This window comes from Polyodon spathula, chromosome 20 (genome assembly GCF_017654505.1).
Source record: "Polyodon spathula isolate WHYD16114869_AA chromosome 20, ASM1765450v1, whole genome shotgun sequence".
Classification (NCBI taxonomy): Eukaryota; Metazoa; Chordata; class Actinopteri; order Acipenseriformes; family Polyodontidae; genus Polyodon; species Polyodon spathula.
The window spans coordinates 16,099,036-16,123,208 of record NC_054553.1 but is presented as its reverse complement, the minus strand read 5'-3'; the positions used below and the strand labels follow the sequence as shown (position 1 = coordinate 16,123,208).

Below are 24,173 nucleotides of genomic sequence, written 5' to 3'. Positions count from 1 at the left end.
ATTAGGCCTATACATTCGCATTGAACAAGCCAAATCATAAGTAGGCCTATTGTAGTCACGTTTTCTTGATTAAAAAATTAAGGCAGTAATTTTTTTTTGATGGTTTTAAATCTATTAAATCTACCAATTACCTTATTTTGTTTCAAAGCATGTGTTTGGATTATATGTCAATATTACATAAAAAATAAACTGAATTTAGTACGGTGGTTAAATTACTCAGGATTTGTGAAATTAACTAACGTTAACAGTACTGAACAACCGTAGTTCAGATAGAAAGTTCAGATAGACTGTGTTAAAAAATATATATATATATATATATATATATATATATATATATATATGTGTGGCAGGCTGGCGAGTGGAAAGAGGCCCAGAGACAGACTGCAGTTCAAAAAAAATAACTATTTTATTATAAATAAACACAAAAATGAAAGGGCACAAGGGCCAAAACAAAGCAATTTCAACACAAAGAAAGACAAAAAGCAAAACTTACAAAAATAACAATTTCCAGGCTGGGCAATGCCTTCACTGGATTCAAACTTTCCAAGCAACCAAAAAAAAAACAACCTGCTTCCTCAGCTCCCTCTCTCCAAATGAGAAGCAGAGGCCTCCTTTTATGTCAGGTGGCTGGGCGCTGATTGATCGTTAATCAACCTAATCAACTAATCAACCCCAGCCACCTGAACATAATAAACCCAGGCAGGTAGGGGAAGTTAACCCCATCCCTGCCAATTTAAAGGGCAGAGCTTTGCTCTGCCACACACCTCCCCCCATGTACAACGTACACCGGCCGCAATCGGCCAACTCCCCCCGGCGGCGGCTCCTCACCCCTCTCTGGCTCTGGGAGCGACGGCGGCTCCTCACCCCTCTCTGGCTCTGGGGACGACGGCTCACCACTCTTTATTGGAGTGACCGGGTCATCTCCCATGTCTACCGCCAGGTAATTAACCACCATGAGGGCAACCTCTGGGAAGGAGGCCGGGTGGTGTTGTTCCTCCCACTGTTCCCACCTCTCCCCATCTCGACGCCACAGCGTGTTGATAACTATGGGGAGATCGTGGACGAGGTCTGCCTCAGGGTGCATCAACCAGTCCCAGATCTCCTGGGACGGTGGTGAAGATGGTGGTGCTGGAGGTAGTGGGGTGGCCCCTGATGCCTGGGGTGAACACGGCACCTCTTCCTGGGCCTGGTTGTAGGGGCATCCTGCCCAGTTGTGGCCGTCCTCCTCACACCGGCCACACCAGTTTGCCGGTGGCACGTCTGGGCAGGACCGCCAACGATGGTCCTCCTTCCCGCACCAGGAACACCAGGGGAAGAGGCTGGCCGGGTCCTCCAGCAGTGGCTGCAGCAGCTTACATTTCTTCAGCTGCTGCTGCTTTTCCTGCCTTTGCCGCTGTCTGCTCTTCTTTCCCATTTTTTTTTTTTTTTTTCAAAAAAAAAAAAAAAAAAAAAAAAAATTATCCCAAAAATTCCACAAAACAAAACAAAAATACTGCTCTGAGCCTCTAGGTGGCGCTATCCCACTTCTGACACCAAATGTGGCAGGCTGGCGAGTGGAAAGAGGCCCAGAGACAGACTGCAGTTCAAAAAAATAACTATTTTATTATAAATAAACACAAAAATGAAAGGGCACAAGGGCCAAAACAAAGCAATTTCAACACAAAGAAAGACAAAAAGCAAAACTTACAAAAATAACAATTTCCAGGCTGGGCAATGCCTTCACTGGATTCAAACTTTCCAAGCAACCAAAAAAAAACCAACCTGCTTCCTCAGCTCCCTCTCTCCAAATGAGAAGCAGAGGCCTCCTTTTATGTCGGGTGGCTGGGCGCTGATTGATCGTTAATCAACCTAATCAACTAATCAACCCCAGCCACCTGAACATAATAAACCCAGGCAGGTAGGGGAAGTTAACCCCATCCCTGCCAATTTAAAGGGCAGAGCTTTGCTCTGCCACAATATGTTTATTATTATTACAATGTTAAAGGGGCATCTGATGCGGACGCATGCTTATTCTTTTCAGTTGTTAAAAAATCAAGTCCAGGAGTGTTCTAAGGTGAATGTTTTTGTGTTTATTGTGCATGACTGTTTTTAGTTATTGGATCTTCTGTTAAAAAAACAAAACAAACTAATGTTTTTTATTTTGAAAAAGAAAACGTCAATGCATCGATTATCGTTGATTATTGCCTATACGATAATTGAAGAAGAAATTAGGAAATTACACATTATATTTCAAAAATCATCTGTAATATTATTACAAAAGCAAAACAGCAAAAAAAACCTGACTCAATAGCAAAAACTTTGTTTTCCTACCGTCAAACAGAGAAGGATTTTTTTCGAATTCGCCATTTCACCTCTGAGATATTCCCTTCTCAATGTGTCCAGTACCTCACGGTTTAAAAACAACTCCGATCGACTAGCTGTGCGTTTTGCTGCTCTGGCCTTACATGTACCTGTTGATTGTGAAATCTTCCTGATCACGTTATAGGGGAGGTCACAAGCTGTCCAATCATACCTTGACTTTGTTTGTAGCCTAATCCATTGAAGAGTAATTGATGTGCGTATGTAAACAAGACACATATTTGCAAGCTAGAGCGCAGCGTTACGCAGATAGGATCAAAGTTTCTTACTGTTTTCTGATCATTTTTCAATTTGTAAAATTCATAAAATCGAACGAAATGGCGAGCAGTGTTCCAAAGCATCCCAAAAGAAATCCATTCATTCTTTTTGAAGTTTTGGAGGAGATGGATAATAGTGAAAGTGACGGTGAAAATGATCAATTTTCTGGGTTGGAGAGCGCTGATTCAGCGTCTATGAAGTTGCATTTGAAGATGGATTGGAGCCTCTTCAGGATTTGTAAGTATAATGGATCCACACTACATTTATTATTATTATTATTATTATTATTATTATTATTATTATGCATAATTTTCAATATGCATTTTTACTGTAAATGTTATTATAAAATGCAACCATTTGACTCTCAACGGGCACATAGAAATAACTTTTTTTAAAACTGTTTTTATTGTATAGTGAAGAGCAACACCAAGAATACGGTCCCTGATCTTTACGATGCAATACAAGATGCAAGAAGTAATTGTTGCTTCCCGGCCGTCTTTATTATTATGCATAATCTAAATGTTCATTGATTTAGATTATTGTATGGGACTGTTTAGCAAACTTTTTTATATTTACAAGATTACAAGGAGTGATGTTACTCACCTAGAGACAGTGTAGGTTCTTAGCCTTTCAAGATAAGCTGTCTGCCTGCTCAAACAATCACTCACTCAGTTCCTTTGTTTGCCACATGTCAACCAAAGTAAAGATGAAAGGAACTGAGGTGTTTTCAGTCTGGCAGCCTGATTGAGAGCAGCAAAGGTGTCTGCATTCTTCATCATCTTCTTCTTGTAGACATTTAGCAAACACCTTTATCCAATAATTAACATATATTCACCTGTCAGCAGTGCTTGAATGCGTGTAACCACTTGATTTTGAAAATTTTGCTTATTGACATTTACATACTTTCAAGCAAATGAGTAACAAAAATAGTCAGTTACTGAAAATTCAGCTACAAAAAAATCTCAGTAGCAACATTCTTCTGCACAAACACACAGTTATGTGAGAGAATGAGTTATGTGAGTCAACTGAGTATTTGTATGCATACTCATCATGGATACATTTTGGGCACCCAAAGCTCTTCAAAAAGGCCACCTTTTGAATGAAATATTGGACAAATAAGTAATAAAGAGGATTACAAAATCCAATTCATGTGGCAATGTATAGCATGTGAGGTGCCAGAAGGTAACCTCCCTTTTAGAACTTGCTCAAGAAACTACTATATAACTGGCCATAAAGATTTACACTATTTATTTTTGGAGAGGTTTGGGGACCCTTGGGCCTAGCTTTGTAAAAACTCATGTAAAATTTGATCCCTTTATTCAATCAGTTTCAAATTTTTATCCAGTGTAGTAGACATGTTGGGGAAACACTGGAAAAAATTTCTCTTTTCATGTGTTACAAGGTGAAAAAATGACGATAGAATATAAACAAATGAAAAGCGTTTCTTGTTTTTTTTCTGGATATCTCCTTCCAATGTGGTACTAAGACTTGTATCAAATTATTCCTAATGGCCAAGGGGTTCCCTTGAATTCAAGCCCTGAACCATGCCTGTGCTTTCTATACTTATTAGTTCTTATTGAGGTATTGTGTTTATTATGTTTGATAATTACATTATGAGCTATAATGGGTATTTTCTTTAATGGTAATTAGCGAGGACACAGTTGTGACATAAATCCTAGATATACAACGTAAATATGCATGACAACATCACCGAACAACACAGGAAACATGTTTACAGTATACAGTTTGTTCTGCCCCGCGGAATCCCCCATGACGGCCCCCTTGTTGCAATATTACAATGAAGTTCCGCTCTTGCTCTGCCCTCGATACAGCCCTGCCAATTAAGCTTCCACTGGGCAGATGACACATGTCCGTGGGCCGCCATTTGCCGACTACTGATATACCAGGTATAAAATATATAAATTTAATTTCATGTAGTTCGCTGTCTAGTATGAAATGTACTCATTACCTCAGGGGTGTTTATCCTAAAGATCCTGATAACCTGAATAAGATATATCAAAGCTCTACATTACAGCCTGTGACACAGTTGTGCCCACCACCGAGGGCGTAACTGGACTGCAGACACAGGCATCATGATCATTTTAACTTTTATCCAAACCTGACGGGAGAGACTATGAACAGATAAGTATCAAGTTACACATATCTGCTTATTCGCTTGTGTAATTATACTAATAAGGCAATTTAATTGTTACACGCTTATAGTAATTGCCACTTACATGTACTGTACACACCTGTTGTTTTCATTGAGCCCCGCAGCGGCTTTGTGCTCTGCACGAAGTCACTGGGATCGAACGACCTTAAGTAAGCTGCTTGTGCTGTCTCTGAGGCTGCTAGCTGTGTTTTGAATTTAAAAATTAAGTTTAGGTTTTTATGATGAAATTATATAAATCTAATGGTAATTTGTTTATTACTGTTTTGTTTGGGAAAGATTGTTTATCTTGTGTGCGTATTCTGTTTTTTTCACAGAAATACGAATGCAGCTGCTGGGCTAGACAGTCCTGTCTCGTTGCCACATTAGTTGTGCTTGCAGAATTATTGTGAAGGCTGTTAGGGCTCTGTGACAGAGATCGAATGACGCTTGGTGGTAGATCTCCCTCCCGACCTGAGAGGGTACTAGATAAAGGAAGCAGAGTACCCTGGACTAAAAGGCATGACACTTTATTCACGTGGGTAGTTGGAAGTCGGCCGGCTAGAAAAGGGACTGAGCTACAGTACCCGGACTCAATAACCTGAACGGGAAACGGCATGGCGTCTGCAGATTGTTAACGTACTCGCTAAACGTGGCTGGAGCCACATTTCTGGAGCAGCAATATAATTTTTGTAGCGAGGTGACCAGAACTGAACACAATATTCTAGATGAGGTCTTACTAATTCATTGTGCAGTTTTAACGTTACTTCACTTGATTTAACCCTTTGCGGTCTTATGTCGGACCAGGTCTGACATTCTGATTTTCCCTTTCCAGTCCGATGTTGGACCCTGTCCGACGACATCAAAAAGACATAAGAACAGATCTCTAGTCGTTTTTTTTTCCGGAAAAAGCCGAGAACACTGAATGGCCGAATGAGACCGATAGGAGCCAAAAAAACGGAGCGTGTCAGTATTAGAGCTAGCAGCTGCACCACAGAGATAATCATGGACACAAACAAAGGGATAGCTGCTTCCGCATCCAGTGCTCAAAGAATATCACTGACATTTGCAGAGCTTTTTGAGATGTTATAGTACTAAAATAATGACTTAGATTGCGTTATTGGTGAGTTTGGTGATAAAACAAGTGATCAGGAGAGGATTTATCAGTATGCAAGTCTATAAAGAGGTATGTGAAAAATACAGCGAACAAGGGGTGGGGCTTGGCTGGAGATGCAGTACTGATATCGTTTTGCCAATGCATTTTAAACCTGTTTTACTCTGGAAAAAATCTTTTAAACAGCCTGTGTGAAATAAACAGTGCGTTTGAAAATAAATTGGACCTGACGCGCCTGACAAGCACTGAATAAATGGACTGCAAAGTGTTAAATTCAACACTTTTCACAGTATGTCCGAGCATCTTGCTGGCCTTTTTTATACCTTCCTCACATTGTCTGGATGAAGACACTGAGTCAACAAAAACTCCTAGGTCTTTTTGATAGATTCCTTCTTCAATGTCAGTATTTCCCATATGATATTTATAATGCACATTTTTAATTCCTGCGTGCAGTACCTTACATTTTTCTCTATTAACCTGTTAAACCCCCAGCCTCCCACAGGCAATTTCCGCCTGGTTGACTATGGCCTTAAATAAATCAAATTATCTTCTAGACAGCATAGGCATGGTTCAGGGCTTGAATTCAAGGTAATCCCCTGGCCATTAGGAATAAAACCTCAGATTTGATATAAGTCTTACTCAGTACCACACTGAAAGGAGATATCCAGAAACAAACATAAAAAAAACAAGAAACGCTTTTCATTTGTTTATATTCTATCGTCACTTTTTCACTTTGTAGCACATGAAAAGAGACTGATTTTTTCCAGTGCTTCTCCAACATGTCTACTACACTGGATAAAAAATTAAAACCGATTGAATAAAGGGATCAAATTCTACATGAGTTTTTACAAAGCTAGGCTCAAGGGTCCTAAAACCTCTCCAAACCTCTCCAAAAATAAATATTGTGTAAATCTTTATGGCCAGTCATACACTAGTTTCTTGAGCAAGTTCTAAAAGGGAGGTTACCTTCTGGCACCTCACATGCTATACATTGCCACATGAATTAGATTTTGTAATCCTCTTTTTTACTTATTTGTCCAGTATTTCATTCAAAATGTGGCCTTTTTAGAGAGCTTTGGGTGTCCGAAATGTATCCATGATGAGTATGCATGACAAATACTCTCAGTTCATATGCCACAACTGTCAGGCACATTGCTCTCACATAACTGTGCATTTGTGCAGGAGAATGTTGCTACTGGGATTTTTTTTTGTAGCTCTGAATTTTCAGTACCTGATTGTATTTTTGTTACTCACTTGCTTGAAAGTATGTAAATGTCAATAAGCAAAATAATGAGATTTTTTTTTTTCAAAATAGTGTTTACACTCATTCAAGCACTGCTGACATGTGAACATATGTTGATTATTGGATAAAGGCGTCTGCTAAATGTCTACAATAATAATAATAATAATGAGATTGCAGACACCTTGGCTGCTGTAAATCAGGCTGCCAGACTGAAAGCACCTCAGTTCCTTTCATCTTTACTTTGACATGTAGCAAACAAAGGAACACTCCCATGCAATAATCTAAATCAATGAACATCAATGAGAAAATAATAAGGAAGCAACAATTACTTTTTGCAATTTGTATTGCATCGTAAAGATCAGGGACCATATACAGCAGCACAGATGAGACATTGTGTTGCTCTTTACTGTGCAATAAAAATTGTTAAAAAAATGTTATTTCTATGTGACCCTTGAGTCAAATGGTAGCATTTTCTAATAACATTTACAGTAAAAAATTACAGTTAAAAATTATGAATAATAATAATAATAATAATATAAATAATAATAATGTAGTGTGGATCCATTATACTTACAAATCCTGAAGCGTTTCAAATGCTGCTTCAGATGTTGAATCAGCACTCTCCAACGCAGAAAGCTGATAATTTTCGCCGTCACTTTCACTATTATCCATCTCCTCCAAAACTTCAAAAAGACTGAATGGACTTCTTTTGTGATACTTTGGAACACTGCTCGCCATTTCGTTCAATTTTAAAAATTTTACAAATTGAAAAATGATCGGAAAACGGTAAGAAACCTTGATCCTATGTGCGTAATGCTGCGCTTTCGTTTGCAAATATGTGTCTTATTTACAGGCGCACATGACACCTTTCTTTGCCACAGCAGCCTGAGAAACCACAGGAGACTCCAGCTCCTTCAGAGTTCAACCTAGTTTATGCAATTTACGCTCTGAAGTCTTGCTCTGAAAAGTGTTCATCATTTTGAAAATACTTGTAAAGTTTGCTACACAAGAAATGTGCTGGCTGCTGCCCATAATTGCGTGGCAGGTGCCTGGCCAGGCGATCAATAATTCTCAAGAAACAGCTAGATAAATAAGGGTGTTTTATCAGCTAACTCATGTGTTTTAAATGACATGGTCACGAATAATTATTCCATATATCAAACACTATAAGAAGTGCTGTTGAGTTGGCGACATGCACGTTATGGGTATCTCTGCATTGGTTCTCTGAAGTCCATTATTGAATAGGCTGTTGGACCTATCATTAATCCTGTTAAGTAAATAGAAAATAGGGAGTGTTGATGAAGCGCTAATGGTTTTTATCTATTATCTAAATTGATGTCAAGCCGTGTCTCATTTTAAGGAAGTGTAGCATTCTCTATAAATATTCTCCGGTGCAGTGTGTAAAGGAACAAAAAAGATTGAAGAGAGTCTCCCTGTTGGCTGGTTGTCGTCCGATCAGTGTATGTTTCAGAGTTTAATTTGTTCATAAATAAGAAGTAAAAGAAAATCAGTTTAAGAGAATTATCTCAAGTTTTTTAGATAAGTGTTATGGGGGCGTGTGACAAAGTGGTTGATAGTGTACAAGTGCAGGTGATCAAAGAACAGACAAACAATTGTAATCCAGGTGAAAAAGGTTTGTTTATTTCTATTCCTTAAGTCCAGTGCCTGACGGCGAAACAAACAGTAAATAATAATGCTGGTATGTAATACAGCAGCGTGTATTACTTACATTTATAATCCCTGAGTTAGTGAGTTAATGAGTTAGTGTACCGAAACTCTGTCTCTTACGTGACCGACTTTCTTTTAATCCTCGGAACGAAGTGTCAGTTTGCGTAGTCGGAGTATTCTGTTTGCTCTCACATAACTGTGCATTTGTGCAGGAGAATGTTGCTACTGGGATTTTTTTTTTGTAGCTCTGAATTTTCAGTACCTGATTGTATTTTTGTTACTCACTTGCTTGAAAGTATGTAAATGTCAATAAGCAAAATAATGAGATTTTTTTTTTTCAAAATAAAGTGTTTACACTCATTCAAGCACTGCTGACATGTGAACATATGCTGATTATTGGATAAAGGCGTCTGCTAAATGTCTACAATAATAATAATAATAATGAGATTGCAGACACCTTGGCTGCTGTAAATCAGGCTGCCAGACTGAAAACACCTCAGTTCCTTTCATCTTTACTTTGACATGTAGCAAACAAAGGAACACTCCCATGCAATAATCTAAATCAATGAACATCAATGAGAAAATAATAAGGAAGCAACAATTACTTCTTGCAATTTGTATTGCATCGTAAAGATCAGGGACCATATACAGCAGCACAGATGAGACATTGTGTTGCTCTTTACTGTGCAATAAAAATTGTTAAAAAAATGTTATTTCTATGTGACCCTTGAGTCAAATGGTAGCATTTTCTAATAACATTTACAGTAAAAATGCATAATGAAAATTATGCATAATAATAATAATAATAATAATAATAATAATAATAATAATAATAATAATGTAGTGTGGATCCATTATACTTACAAATCCTGAAGCGTTTCAAATGCTGCTTCAGATGTTGAATCAGCACTCTCCAACGCAGAAAGCTGATAAGTATTCTGTTCCTGTTACTTAGCACCCTTGCTGGTTGAGAGGGAGATTTACCAGCAAGAATCATTGTCTCTGTCACAGGGCGGATGCGTTGATGAAAATCAAGAGGAGTTAAGCACTAAGTCCTGTTTCTTTTTTGTTGCTGTGACTGTTTTGGTCTGGAGTTCAAGTGTCTGAGCGTGGCGGTGGACAGGTTTGAAGAAAGCTGGGTGAGGTCAAAGCAGCTTTTACTCCTCTGTGCTGGACTATGTGCTGTGTTGGGTTTTTCTTGTGGAAACGGGAGTATAAATGAACATTTCTGTACTTGGACAATTGATTTTTATGTTCTGGGCACCTCACTGCAGAAAGCTCTTTTTTTTTCTGCACTTTACAGTATTTACAGTGGGGTTGTGTCTGTACTCTGAAATGAACTGTGTGATTGAGCTGTGATCTCTGTAAGATATCATTATTTTCGGTGGAAAATGCACTTTAAACTTCGGCATACAGCATAGTGCGTACTGGCCTCTAACTGATTGTTGATGTACTTTGTGGCGAGTTTACCTGTGTGTATGGAGGAGCAAGACTTTTTGACTTTTCTCTTTTTGTGAGAGAGAGCTAATAAAATGAGTGGTTAATCGCTATTAAAACCAGCCCTGGTGTCCTGCCTTTTCTGCACAGCCACTGGAAACCCAGCACACTGTCGCTACATTGTTGTCAGAAGTGGAGGCAAGGCAGGTACCGTGACACGCACTTGGAAGCTGGCCGAGGAGAGTGTAGAAATGCAGAACTAGACTCAACCAAATAATTGGCATAGGCAAAACTAAATTGGCCCAACATTGATGTTGAAGCGTTGGACGAAATTAGACCCACCCAGGATAGCTCCGAAACTGCTGAAAAAACGGGTTTCACCCAGTTGTCTATTTTAAGTTCTGAGCCAATCTAGATTCGCCCTATTTGGACGCCAAAAAAAGTGATAGCTTAAGGGTTCGCCCAGAAGCCCTTGGCGAAGCTAGATTGGCCCAGTCAAAACTAGACTAGATTTTTTTTTCTGTCCATTTAAAATGATCATGGGGGAAAAAAGGTTTTATTGGGGAAAAAAAATATATATTAAAAATACAGATCATAATTGGCTATGTCTCAACCCCCCTGAGTTAATACTTGGTGAAAGCACCTTTGGCAACAATTACAGCTGTGAGTCTGTTGTGAGTCTCTACCAACTTTCTGATGTTCAGTGTCCTTTGTCCCCAAAACACTATATACACCATGCTAAATACAACTCAAAAGATCGTTTCTTTCGATAACTTGCTATACGCCACGCTTCTAATTTAGCAAAATCCGTCATGTCCACTGAACCAATTGTGTGCAGTATCACAGTCGTGTGACCGTATTATGGCAGCGCCCATAAAAATGCAGGGAAGTCTATTTTCTAACGATGTAGCAATGGTGAATAAGCATTCACAAATAATGCTTAGAAAACTCGGTTGGTTGTATGAACGAGGTCAAACAATAGGTCACCTTTTACTAAACTTTTTAAAACTAACAAATAAACAATTACCATAATGAACATTATTGCAGTATGTTGCTTAAAACATAATAACACAATATTCTTAATAATGTTGAGTTCTTATTTATAAACAGTAAGACGTTTAAAGCTTGGGACTCCCTATCTGTAGCGTGGTGTTGTTTACATTATCTTCAGCATATTTTAAGTGATTGAAAACTGAAATTACTTTTTTTTAAAACACACTTTTCTTATACCAATACAGTATTGGTAAGCAATAGTCAGTTTGTTTGAAAACCAGCCTTTAATCACTGATAATAGGTGCACAGGCATGAGTGTTGCAGGGCTCAAGCACCAATTGGAGAAAATAAGGTCCTGCACAGTGCAAATAAATCACCTGTTCTGTCAAATTCTAGTGTGGATGCATCATAAGCAGAACTATTATTGCAGCATTTAAAAATATAAAATCCATTTATACAAAGACTCCCAGCTTTCTTGAAAAGATCTGCGTTTCCCTTGTTTTTCTTTTGTATTTGTTTTGCTCTCATTAGTATCTATAGTAGATAAAGCATCTGCCAGTTCTGGAAAATTCTACCTACTGTACTTGCTGAAGTGGTTTTCTCCCACTGCTAATTAAAAAAAAAAAAAGGTCACCTAGCTATTTCATTCCAAGGGCTCAACCTGCATCGTGCCTACGGTAGATGCCTATAACCAGATTCAGAATGCCGTGATTGATCGTATGTCTGGAGAGGATCAATAAGCTACTAACAACCAAACGAGCAAGATGGGCCGAATGGCCTCCTCTCGTTTGTAAACTTTCTTATGTTCTTATGTTCTTATTCATCTTATGGACTGTGAACTGCCTTTTAACTTCCAGAGAAATGTGCTGAAAAAAATGAACTCCTACAAGGCTGACTGCAGTTGTACAGCTGGACTGGAAACTACCATACAAGTCAAAATAGGCTGCAAACTGGTGCTTCACAAGAACATTGACATTGCCACTGGTCTCATCAGTGGGGCAATAGGGAAGCTTCAAGCTGTTTCCTACTATCTGGAAAACACAAGTATGGTCAAAACCATAACCATCTCATTTAACAAGTCACTCATATCTTTGAATGTTTACGCTCAGAGTACACTGTTCGAGACAAATTCAGTCATTGGTGCTCATTCAGTCATCATTCATAAATGTCAGAGTAAGTCTCTAAAAACAGTTATGATGGATCTGGGTAACTCTATTTTCTTCTATAGACAAAGGTTCGTTGCACTTTCCAGTTACATCCTTAAGCGGTGTCCACCTTATCAACTTTTTGACCCCAACTGCATTAAGGCACCACAAACTGCAGTACAATAGGCTCAGAGGGATTTATTATTAAGCTGATAAGTTTGAAGGAGACCAACAGACACAAGGTAAAATATCTAGTGCATTTCATTCACTGAGCCATCACTAATGTTCAGGAACAGCAAAAACCTCAATCCTCAAGAGAACACTTGCACTTACACATCATAAGAACATAAGAAAGTTTACAAACGAGAGGAGGCCATTCGGCCCATCTTGCTCGTTTGGTTGTTAGGAGCTTATTGATCCCAAAATCTCATCAAGCAGCTTCTTGAAGGATCCCAGGGTGTCAGCTTCAACAACATTACTGGGGAGTTGATTCCAGACCCTCACAATTCTCTGTGTAAAAAAGTGTTTTCTGTTCTGAATGCCCCTTTTTCTAAACTCCATTTGTGACCCCTGGTCCTTGTTTCTTTTTTCAGGCTGAAAAAGTCCCTTGGGTCGACACTGTCAATACCTTTTAGAATTGTGAATGCTTGAATTAGGTCGCCACGTAGTCTTCTTTGTTCAAGACTGAACAGATTCAATTCTTTAAGCCTGTCTGCATATGACATGCCTTTTAAGCCCGGAATAATTCTGGTCGCTCTTCTTTGCACTCTTTCTAGAGCAGCAATATCTTTTTTATAGAGAGGTGACCAGAACTGAACACAATATTCAAGATGAGGTCTTACTAGTGCATTGTACAGTTCTAACATTACTTCCCTTGATTTAAATTCAACACTTTTCACAATGTATCCGAGCATCTTGTTAGCCTTTTTTATAGCTTCCCCACATTGCCTAGATGAAGACATTTCTGAGTCAACAAAAACTCCTAGGTCTTTTTCATAGATTCCTTCTCCAATTGCAGTATCTCCCATATGATATTTATAATGTACATTTTTATTTCCTGCATGCAGTACCTTACACTTTTCTCTATTAAATGTCATTTGCCATGTGTCTGCCCAGTTCTGAATCTTGTCTAGATCATTTTGAATGACCTTTGCTGCTGCAACAGTGTTTGCCACTCCTCCTACTTTTGTGTCGTCTGCAAATTTAACAAGTTTGCTTACTATACCAGAATCTAAATCATTAATGTAGATTAGGAATAGCAGAGGACCTAATACTGATCCCTGTGGTACACCGCTGGTTACCACACTCCATTCTGAGGTTTTTCCTCTAATCAGTACTTTCTGTTTTCTACATGTTAACCACTCCCTAATCCATGTACATGTGTTTCCTTGAATCCCAACTGCGTTCAGTTTGAGAATTAATCTTTTGTGCGGGACTTTGTCAAAAGCTTTCTGGAAATCTAAATAAACCATGTCATATGCTTTGCAATTATCCATTATCGATGTTGCATCCTCAAAAAAATCAAGCAAGTTAGTTAGACACGATCTCCCTTTCCTAAAACCATGTTGACTGTCTCCCAGGACCCTGTTACCATATAGGTAATTTTCCATTTTGGATCTTATTATAGTTTCCATAAGTTTGCATATAATAGAAGTCAGGCTTACTGGTCTGTAGTTACCTGGTTCAGTTTTGTTTCCCTTTTTGTGGATCGGTATTACGTTTGCAATTTTCCAGTCTGTCGGTACCACCCCTGTGTCAAGAGACTGCTGCATGATCTTGGTTAGCGGTTTGTAAATTACTTCTTTCATTTCTTTGAGTACTACTGGGAGGATCTCATCCGGCCCAGGGGATTTGTTTATTTTAAGAGCTCCTAGTCCCTTTAACACTTCTGCCTCAGTTATGCTAAAGTTATTTAAAACTGGATAGGAACTGGATGACATGTGGGGCATGTTGTCAGTATCTTCCTTTGTAAAAACTTGTGAAAAGTAATCATTTAATATATTTGCTATTTTTTTTTTCTTCATCTACGATTTTGCCATTTGTATCTCTTAAACATTTAATCTCCTCTTTGAATGTTCTCTTGCTGTTGTAATATTGGAAAAACATTTTGGAATTGGTTTTAGCTCCCTTAGCAATGTTCATTTCTATTTCTCTCTTGGCCTTTCTAACTTCCTTTTTGACTTGCGTTTGCAGTTCCATGTACTCTTTCTGCGTACTTTCTTTTTGGTCCTTTTTTAATGCTCTGTAAAGTGCCTTTTTTCGCTGAATATTTTTTTTTAATTGATCTATTAAACCATTTTGGCAATTTAGTTTTACATTTAGATTTGTCTACTTTAGGGATATAATTGTTTTGCACCTCTAGTACTACATTTTTGAAGAACAACCATCCTTCTTCTGTGGGTGTTTTCTCTATTTTACTCCAATCTACTTCTGTTAGTCTCTGTTTCATACCTTCATAGTTTGCTTTTCTAAAATTGTAAACCTTAGCTTTAGTCATTACTTTTGGGGATTTAAAAAACACTTCAAATGAGACCATGTTGTGGTCTGAGTTTGCCAGTGGTTCTCTGACCTCTGTTTTAGTTATTCTATCTTCGTTATTTGAAAAGACTAAATCAAGGCATGCCTCCCCTCTAGTCGGTGCCTTGACAAATTGTGTTAGGAAGCAGTCATTTGTCATTTCCACCATTTCTATTTTATCCTTCGCGCTACCCACCGGGTTTTCCCATTTTATTTGGGGGAAGTTGAAATCCCCCATTAGTATGGCTTCTCCTTTGCTACACGCATTTCTAATGTCATTGTATAACAGATTATTTTGCTCACCGTCTGAATCTGGCGGTCTATAGCATGCTCCTATTATTATGCCTTTTGAATTTTTGTCTGTTATTCTGACCCATATTGATTCGGTTTTATTTTCTTTGTCCAGGTTTAACACCTGGGCTTCAAGACTGTTTCTTATGTATAGCGCTACCCCTCCTCCTCTTCTGTCCTGCCTGTCTTTCCTATACAGTGTATACCCACAAATATTATATTCGTCCCCATCACTCTCAGACAACCACGTTTCTGTAACACCTATCACATCATAGTTACCTGTTAGTGCAGTAGCTTCAAGTTCTAGAATTTTGTTTCTGATACTTCTAGCATTTAGATAAATACATTTAATGGTTGTCTTACCTGAGTTGTTCTTGTTTTGATGCGGTCTGCCTTCTGTTTTTTTTTTTTGATTTCTCCCCCCTTCCTTTCTAGTTTAAATGCTTCTGAACCTGCTCGAGGATCTTTTTTCAGAGTAGATTGGTTCCCTTGTTATTTAAATGCAGTCCATCCCGTCTATTCAGATAGTCCTTGTTGTAGAATGTGGTCCAATGATCAAGATAGGTGAAGCCTTCCCGTGTGCACCACGTCTTCAGCCATGCGTTTTGATTAATTATTTCCAGCTGTCCATATGGTCCTTTGCAAGGTGCCGGTAGTATACCAGAAAATACCACAGTTTTGGTTTTCTCTTTTAATTTCCTTCCTAGCTCTCTGAATTTGTTTTGCAGGGATTTTGGTCTGTCTCTTCCAATGTTGTTTGTACCGATGTGGACGACTACTACCGGGTCGTCTCCTGTTTGTTCTAGGAGCCTGTCCACGTTCTCAGTGATGTGCTTGACCGAGGCTCCCGGAAGGCAGCACACTGTTGTAGTAAGGGGGTCCAAACTGCGAATTGAACTTGCTGTGTTTCTCAATATGGAGTCCCCAACAATCATGACCTCCCTTCTTTTTGCTGTCTGGTCACCACTGTCAATAGGGTCCTGGATGTTGTTCCTTTCATTCTCTTGTTGTTGGTTCTGCTCATCAAAATTCTGAAGTGACTCAAATCTGTTGGTTGTTTTGATTTCTGGTGGTGGTGTTTGACGAAGTTTCTTTTTTTCCCTGCTTCTGCCTACCTGAACCCAGCTGTTCTGACCTTCTATCTCCCTGGTGGCTTTCAGTCTGTTAGGGGTGATGCAGACTTCCATGAATTGTGGGTGTGCCAGTTCCTCAAGATCCTGTTGCTGTCTCACTTCTTCCAGCTCCATTTCTAGCATACTTACTAGTTTATGCAAATCCTGGATCGCGCGGCACTTTACGCACACTTGGTTTAGCTCCGCTGGGTTTTCTCGGATTTCCCACATCAAGCAGGTGTCACAGATTACTGGCTTGAAGACCATGTTGAGGTTTTTTTTTTTTTTTTTTTAAGTTTAGTTTCTTCTGCAGCCGTCAACCTGCTTTCAAACTGCTTCGAAACTGCTCTGTACTTTTCCACGCCTGTACTTCTCCCACTCGCTGTCGCTGGGAAGACTGCCTCGTTTAACTGCGTTGTTCTGCTGTGCTGTTGGCTCCTCCCCTCGCCCGTGTCTCAAAACGGCGCTGAATTTGAATCAGCTGCTCCGAGTTTCAGCTTGTTTGTTATCAGAAAAACACACGCGGCTGTTTGACTTTGAGCTGCTGCTGTGTTTCCCCAATGTCCTCTGTTTTCTGATTAAAGCAATTCAAGATGCAATTTCTCCTTTCTGCTTCGAAACTGCTCTGTACTTTTCCACGCCTGTACTTCTCCCACTCGCTGTCGCTGGGAAGACTGCCTCGTTTAACTGCGTTGTTCTGCTGTGCTGTTGGCTCCTCCCCTCGCCCGTGTCTCAAAACGGCGCTGAATTTGAATCAGCTGCTCCGAGTTTCAGCTTGTTTGTTATCAGAAAAACACACGCGGCTGTTTGACTTTGAGCTGCTGCTGTGTTTCCCCAATGTCCTCTGTTTTCTGATTAAAGCAATTCAAGATGCAATTTCTCCTTTCTGCTTCGAAACTGCTCTGTACTTTTCCACGCCTGTACTTCTCCCACTCGCTGTCGCTTCCACTCGCTGTCGCTGGGAAGACTGCCTCGTTTAACTGCGTTGTTCTGCTGTGCTGTTGGCTCCTCCCCTCGCCCGTGTCTCAAAACGGCGCTGAATTTGAATCAGCTGCTCCGAGTTTCAGCTTGTTTGTTATCAGAAAAACACACGCGGCTGTTTGACTTTTTGCTGCTGTGTTTCCCCAATGTCCTCTGTTTTCTGATTAAAGCAATTCAAGATGCAATTTCTCCTTTCTGCTTCGAAACTGCTCTGTACTTTTCCACGCCTGTACTTCTCCCACTCGCTGTCGCTTCCACTCGCTGTCGCTGGGAAGACACTTATCCAATTATGATCTTTTCTGTTTTGTATTTTTAATTATATATATATATATATTAGTGCCTTGCAAAGTAGTAGACCATAAGTCCTCAGACCCCTGACCAATTCTGTTAAAATCAATTATTGTAAGGTGACATTGTTTTTATTTTGGGAAATATTTTTAAGAAAAATAAAAAACTGAAATATCTTGCTTGCATAAGTATTCAACCCCCACACATTAATATTTGGTAGAGCCACCTTTCGCTGCAATAACAGCTTTAAGTCTTTTGGGGTAAGTATGTACCAGTTTTGCACGCAGATCAGAGTGATTTTGGCAGTTCTTGGCAGATTTGCTCCAGGTTGTTCAGGTTGGTTGGACGACGCTTGTGGACCGCAATTTTCAAATAGTGCCACAGATTCTCAGTGGGATTGAGATCAGGACTTTGACTGGGCCACTGTAGGACATTCACCTTTTTATTCTTGAGCCACTCCAATGTTGCTTTGGCCTTATGCTTGGGATCATTGTCCTGCTGAAGTGAATTTCCTCCCAAGCTTCAGATTTTTAGTGGACTGAAGCAGATTCTCATGCAGTATTTTCCTGTATTTTGCTTCATCCATTCTTCCTTCAATTGTAACAAGATGCCCAGTCCCTGTTGATGAGAAGCATCTCCACAGCATGATGCTGCCACCACCATACTTCACTGTAGGGATGGTGCGTCTCGAGGCATGGGCAGTGTTTTGCGCCACACATAGCGCTTTGAGTTTTGGCCAAAAAGCTCTATCTTGGTCTCATCTGACCACAAAGCCTTTTCCCACATCGCAGCTGTGTCACTCTCATGCTTTCTGGCAAACTCCAGATGTGCTTTCAGATGGTACTTTTTGAGTAACAGCTTCTTTCTTGCCACCCTCCCATACAGGCCAGTGTTATGCAGAGCTCTTGATATGGTTGACTGGTGCACCATTACCCCACTCCCAGCTATAGAACTCTGTAGCTCTTTCAAAGTGATTGTTGGCCTCTCTGTGGCTTCTCTCACAAGTCTCCTTGTTTGAGCACTGAGTTTTGAGGGACAACCTTTTCTTGGCATTGCCTGGGTGGTGTGATGCAGCTTCGACTTCTTGATTATTGATTATTACTCTATTTTAAAGATCTCTCATCTCCAGTACAATTATTCAGTGAAAGTGAATTTGTAACTAAATACACTACAGTGTTTCCATTGACTGGTGAAAGAATGGCGAGATAGAAAATTAAATTCTACATACTGAAATGTATTAGTTTTCTCAATAAGTCAGCAAAATTCGGTGCTTACCCAGCATATTAACACCCCACCTCTGCTCACGAATGATTGGACAGCTGTCGTATCATTCACTTTCCATTTGCCTACTCACTCGCCTTCAATTTTCATGCAAATACCATGAACGGCCTCTGCTTGCTTATGATTGGACAGCTGCATAAAAATTAGCAGATATTTTACTCTTGTATTGGTTAAACTTACAGTTAGTAACTGCACTTGAAACACTCAGTTTATAGACAATGCAGAAATTCAATTGGTTGATCGTATCACAAAAGCCATTGAGGAAAAAAAACATTGCGTACTACAAGCACAGCATAAGTGAGCAGAGCTGTCAACAGATTGCTGTGGCGCTTTTGTTGGAAAACGTGTTTAAAGCTTTCTTTATTTTCCCATGCTACGACCTGCCAGAAATGTGTTCACGACCCATAATTTAAGAACAGCTGCCGCGGGCACGACTTTGAGGACCACTGGTGTAGTATAAATCCTCTACACAACCTGCTTTTTCTCATTTTTTCCCCAGTATAGAGGCTTGTTGCTAGGGAGCTGACGTCACTGCTTGGTGACGTTTGCTAGTGCATTGCTGCCACACGTGAACACCTTGTTGGCTAAAATAAAAACCGCTTCAGCAAGTAGATATTTAATTTACTTTGTTATTGTGCAATATGTGTGTATATGATAACAGTACGATATTAATGCTTTGTTTTTAATTGTTTTCTGTATTGTTGTTTGTGATGTGCAGTACGAAAGATAATGAACAGTAATTGTAAGTGTCTGTGTATGTTGCAGCTAAGGCGTACACAGTTAGATAGGAAAAATGGGGAGCCAACTCTAGGACTGCGATGTATCCGTGTCAGCAGTGTAGCAACTACACTACACTACAACTGACCGTAATCGCAGCAACAATCAGTGGTACTGTGCATCTAACAACAATACCTGGAACAGTGAACAAAAAGATAATTGTGATTGCCCTGCTGTACCGGAGAAAAAAAAAAAAGTTAGATCACTGTGGGTCCATGACATTGCCAAGAAAAGAAAAAGGTACAGCAAATATTATCAGCTGATACAGGATCTCTAGTTTGATGAAGGCAGATTTCAAACCTACATGTTGTATTATACAACTCTGGAAATCAGAAATCAGAACCACAAGCTTTTCCTCCATTGTACTTTTTTTCTTTTTTTGGCTTCCTCGCAAAGGAACCTCCTACTTTCCCCTGATTGGCTGCTGGTAGTTTACATCACGGTGCTGCTTGTATAGTGTCCATTTTAGGACATCCTCAGACCTCGCCCCTCATCGCGTCAATCCTCAACCCTCCTCAACTCAATCCTCACTCCTCGTTACATCAATACTCACCCCTCGTCACGTCAATCCTCACTCCTCGTCGCATCAATCCTCAACCCTCCTTGACTCAATCGTCAGACATCAGACCTCCCCCCTCCTCGACTCAATCGTCAGACATCAGACCTCCCCCCTCCTCGACTCAATCGTCAGACATCAGACCTCCCCCCTTCTCGACTCAATCCTCCCCCCTCCTCGACTCAGTCGTGAGACTGCTTCAAGCCATACTATCCCTGCCCCTTTTTTACGGTTATACTGGAATGGAAATTTGACAGTACAGTTTTATTTGCTAGAAAGACTAGTAAGTACTACAATTTTTTAAAAATAAAAAATAAAAATGCACAAATTAAATAGGCCTATATTAATATAGATACACAAACGTACGTTAATAGGACACAGTGAGTTAGTACAGTTAAATGTGTCATGCGTTAATTTGAAAGTATGTTAAAGGAGCTACATAATATCTTGTAAATTATGTGCGGTCTGTGAAGTACAGTAGCGCTTGGGGTGGGAGGGGCTGTTGTGATGGAAGTTTTATAATTCAGACTCCATAAGACAGAGACTCAGTAGGACAAGCAAATTTGACTAAACAAGTTTAACAGTTTGCAAACCCGAGAACACACTCACACTCAACAGAAAGTACTGATTAGAGGAAAAACCTCAGAATGGAGTGTGGTAACCAGCGGTGTACCACAGGGATCAGTATTAGGTCCTCTGCTATTCCTAATCTACATTAATGATTTAGATTCTGGTATAGTAAGCATACTTGTTAAATTTGCAGACGACACAAAAGTAGGAGGAGTGGCAAACACTGTTGCAGCAGCAAAGGTCATTCAAAATGATCTAGACAAGATTCAGAACTGGGCAGACACATGGCAAATGACATTTAATAGAGAAAAGTGTAAGGTACTGCACGCAGGAAATAAAAATGTACATTATAAATATCATATGGGAGATACTGAAATTGGAGAAGGAATCTATGAAAAAGACCTAGGAGTTTTTGTTGACTCAGAAATGTCTTCATCTAGACAATGTGGGGAAGCTATAAAAAAGGCTAACAAGATGCTCGGATACATTGTGAAAAGTGTTGAATTTAAATCAAGGGAAGTAATGTTAAAACTGTACAATGCACTAGTAAGACCTCATCTTGAATATTGTGTTCAGTTCTGGTCACCTCGCTATAAAAAAGATATTGCTGCTGTAGAAAGAGTGCAAAGAAGAACGACCAGAATTATTCCGGGCTTAAAAGGCATGTCATATGCAGACAGGCTAAAAGAATTGAATCTGTTCAGTCTTGAACAAAGAAGACTACGTGGCGACCTAATTTAAGCATTCAAAATTCTAAAAGGTATTGACAGTGTCGACCCAAGGGACTTTTTCAGCCTGAAAAAAGAAACAAGGACCAGGGGTCACAAATGGAGTTTAGACAAAGGGGCATTCAGAACAGAAAATAGGAGACACTTTTTTACACAGAGAATTGTGAGGGTCTGGAATCAACTCCCCAGTAATGTTGTTGAAGCTGACACCCTGGGATCCTTCAAGAAACTGCTTGATGAGATTTTGCGATCAATAAGCTACTAACAACCAAACGAGCAAGATGGGCCAAATGGCCTCCTCTCGTTTGTAAACTTTCTTATGTTCTTATGTTCTTAACACACGCAGGTGTTAGGAAACTGAGCAATGTTCTGACTACGCAGAGCCAGTAAGAATAATATATACCTTGTAACCTACAGTTATTGCGAGCCAATCACAGAAGCTCAACTTAATATTCGCGGATAGCAACAACTTGGAAGATTAAGATGAGACCAATCATATACAACAATAACAACTTATTTAAATTGCAAGCACCCTAAAATAATAAGTAAGTCAGTGACATTTCGGTGTAGTGCCACAGAAGCAGCTTGCGGTTGCTAAAGAAATAGAACTTCCTCTTTCTAGCTAGTAGTCAGTATCTTTCCATCCCTTATATGGGCCACCTGTACTGCAGCAAGAAAGAGGAAGTATGTTCACAAACAACTACCGATAATAGTACATTGTTATTATATTACACCTAAATCTTATAACCCGTAATAGCATTTAAACTTGAGCATGGAAACTCTATACAATCATAGCAGTAGCAACATTGTAATTTTCCCATCACACTGTTTCTCGCATCTGTGCAGAAGCCTATGGGTGACAGACCACAGGAACTGCTGGTGATTGGTCATGGTGTTGGATGAGGCGGGAATGGCTAGTGCAGCACACCAGTGGCAGGGGGAGTGTTTGTTGTTGTTGCAGAGAGAGAAACGAGGAAACAGAGTAGTTCTACCCTGAGTTTTCTTTTTAGTTCCACCCTGAGATTAATTTTTGTTATTGTTTTGCTTTTGCAGCGTAAGTCGTGGCCCACAGTGACCTGTTAAATTGTTAGTTAACCTTGTTAAATTGTCTTTGATCATTTATTATTGCAATATATAAAGATCGAGTTTTGACCTGAAATCAACTGAAGGGTCTTATTATTTTTGTTACAATATGTTTTCACATTTTTTTAATTACTTTTAATATAGGTTGCTTGTGTTTTGCAATGTTGAAATAATTAGTAATTCCATATTACATTTCAGGATTAGTTCATCTGAATTACGGTAATAGTGAGATTTCCGTAATTTAACAAATCGAATATACTTTACCTTTTATCAGTTCAATGTCAATTTAATTACATAATTACAAGCAAACCTAATGTTTTTATTGTATTTTATTATATTACTTTATAGGTAACTAGCTACTATCAATTTTGTAATTTGTTGCTTCAGACCTTCAATTATCTTTAGCCTACTTATTAATACATTATTTTCACAAATGTTTACATTAACTCATAAACAGCTTTTAAAATTAAAATAAAGCAATACATAAAATGGAAAGTATGCATGTTACTTAGAAAAAATGACTTATTGGTGTATGTTTTCATTTAAAGGATACGGTTGTGGTTTTCCATCATCTAATTTTCAACATTGCAAAACACAAGCAACCTATATTAAAAGCAATTAAAAAAAAGTGAAAACATATATTACGTAGTTTCTTTAATGTACTTTCAAATTAACGCATAACACATATTAATATAGGCCTATTTAATGTACGTATTGTTTTTTGGGTGATGTTTGACGCCAGGAGAGGTGGGATCTGTGGATGTCCTAAAATGGACAACGTACGCTTAGGTGCTGCTTCGCGTGACCACCTTCATTGAAAACAATTTTGCCGAGCAGCGTCTGGTGTGAACGGCCCTTTAGTCTATCTCTGTCCTATTATCGTAATGAGGAGCTTACATTCCTAAAAGTGACACACACCTACTGCACTGTACCTGCATTATGCCCAGTGCCCTGGCCGCCAGCACAGCGTGTGTGAATACTAGAGGAATTAATCATTTAGGGGTCATTTTACTGTATTGGGGTCTGAATTAATCACAAGATACCACTCCAAAATAGACTTGGATAGGAGCATAAGCGTACTGGGTCTATTCAATTGATCTTAACAGTCGCAGACCTAAATATCACCAGTGTTTAAATCATTAAAAGAAAGGGACCTTGAAAAGACAAACGCAGCAAACTGTGTCTGTGAATTTATGTAAATTGTGTCTTTAAAAGTAAGTAAATTGAATAGAACCCACGTTAAATGAAGCTATAGTGCCTGTCGATTTGAAGGCTCAACGATTTCAAATTTTTTTCTTTAAAAAAAAAACAAAAAAAAAGTTTAAAAAAAAGTTTAAGAACTTGTAATGATTTGTCCGGTACTCTTCCGTTGAGGAAGGATAATAGTCCTGAAAATGTGCATAAAAGGTAACGTACAGAATAAGAGAAAAAAAAAAAAAGTACTTTATTAAACAAATAACTTTTTACTTGTCCGAGTTACTTGCAGTTTATCTGGACTGTTCCAGATACCTGAATAGAGCAACATTACTGAACTGTCCATGTCTTGGTTTGTTGTAGTTGAGCAATGCTGAGCTACACTAAAGCTGACAGGCTGCGATTGGCTGATTTGGCAGTTGGGGGTAGA

General features: G+C 39.2%; 2 protein-coding genes across 10 annotated transcripts in view; one reads left to right on the top strand and one right to left on the bottom strand.

The window, feature by feature from the left end:
* The window catches only part of LOC121295490 (plastin-3), a 513,951-nt gene that overhangs the window by 247,802 nt on the left and 241,976 nt on the right, over positions 1-24,173 (bottom strand). The window lies entirely within an intron of this gene.
* The window catches only part of klhl13 (kelch-like family member 13), a 172,726-nt gene that overhangs the window by 84,446 nt on the left and 64,107 nt on the right, over positions 1-24,173 (top strand). The window lies entirely within an intron of this gene.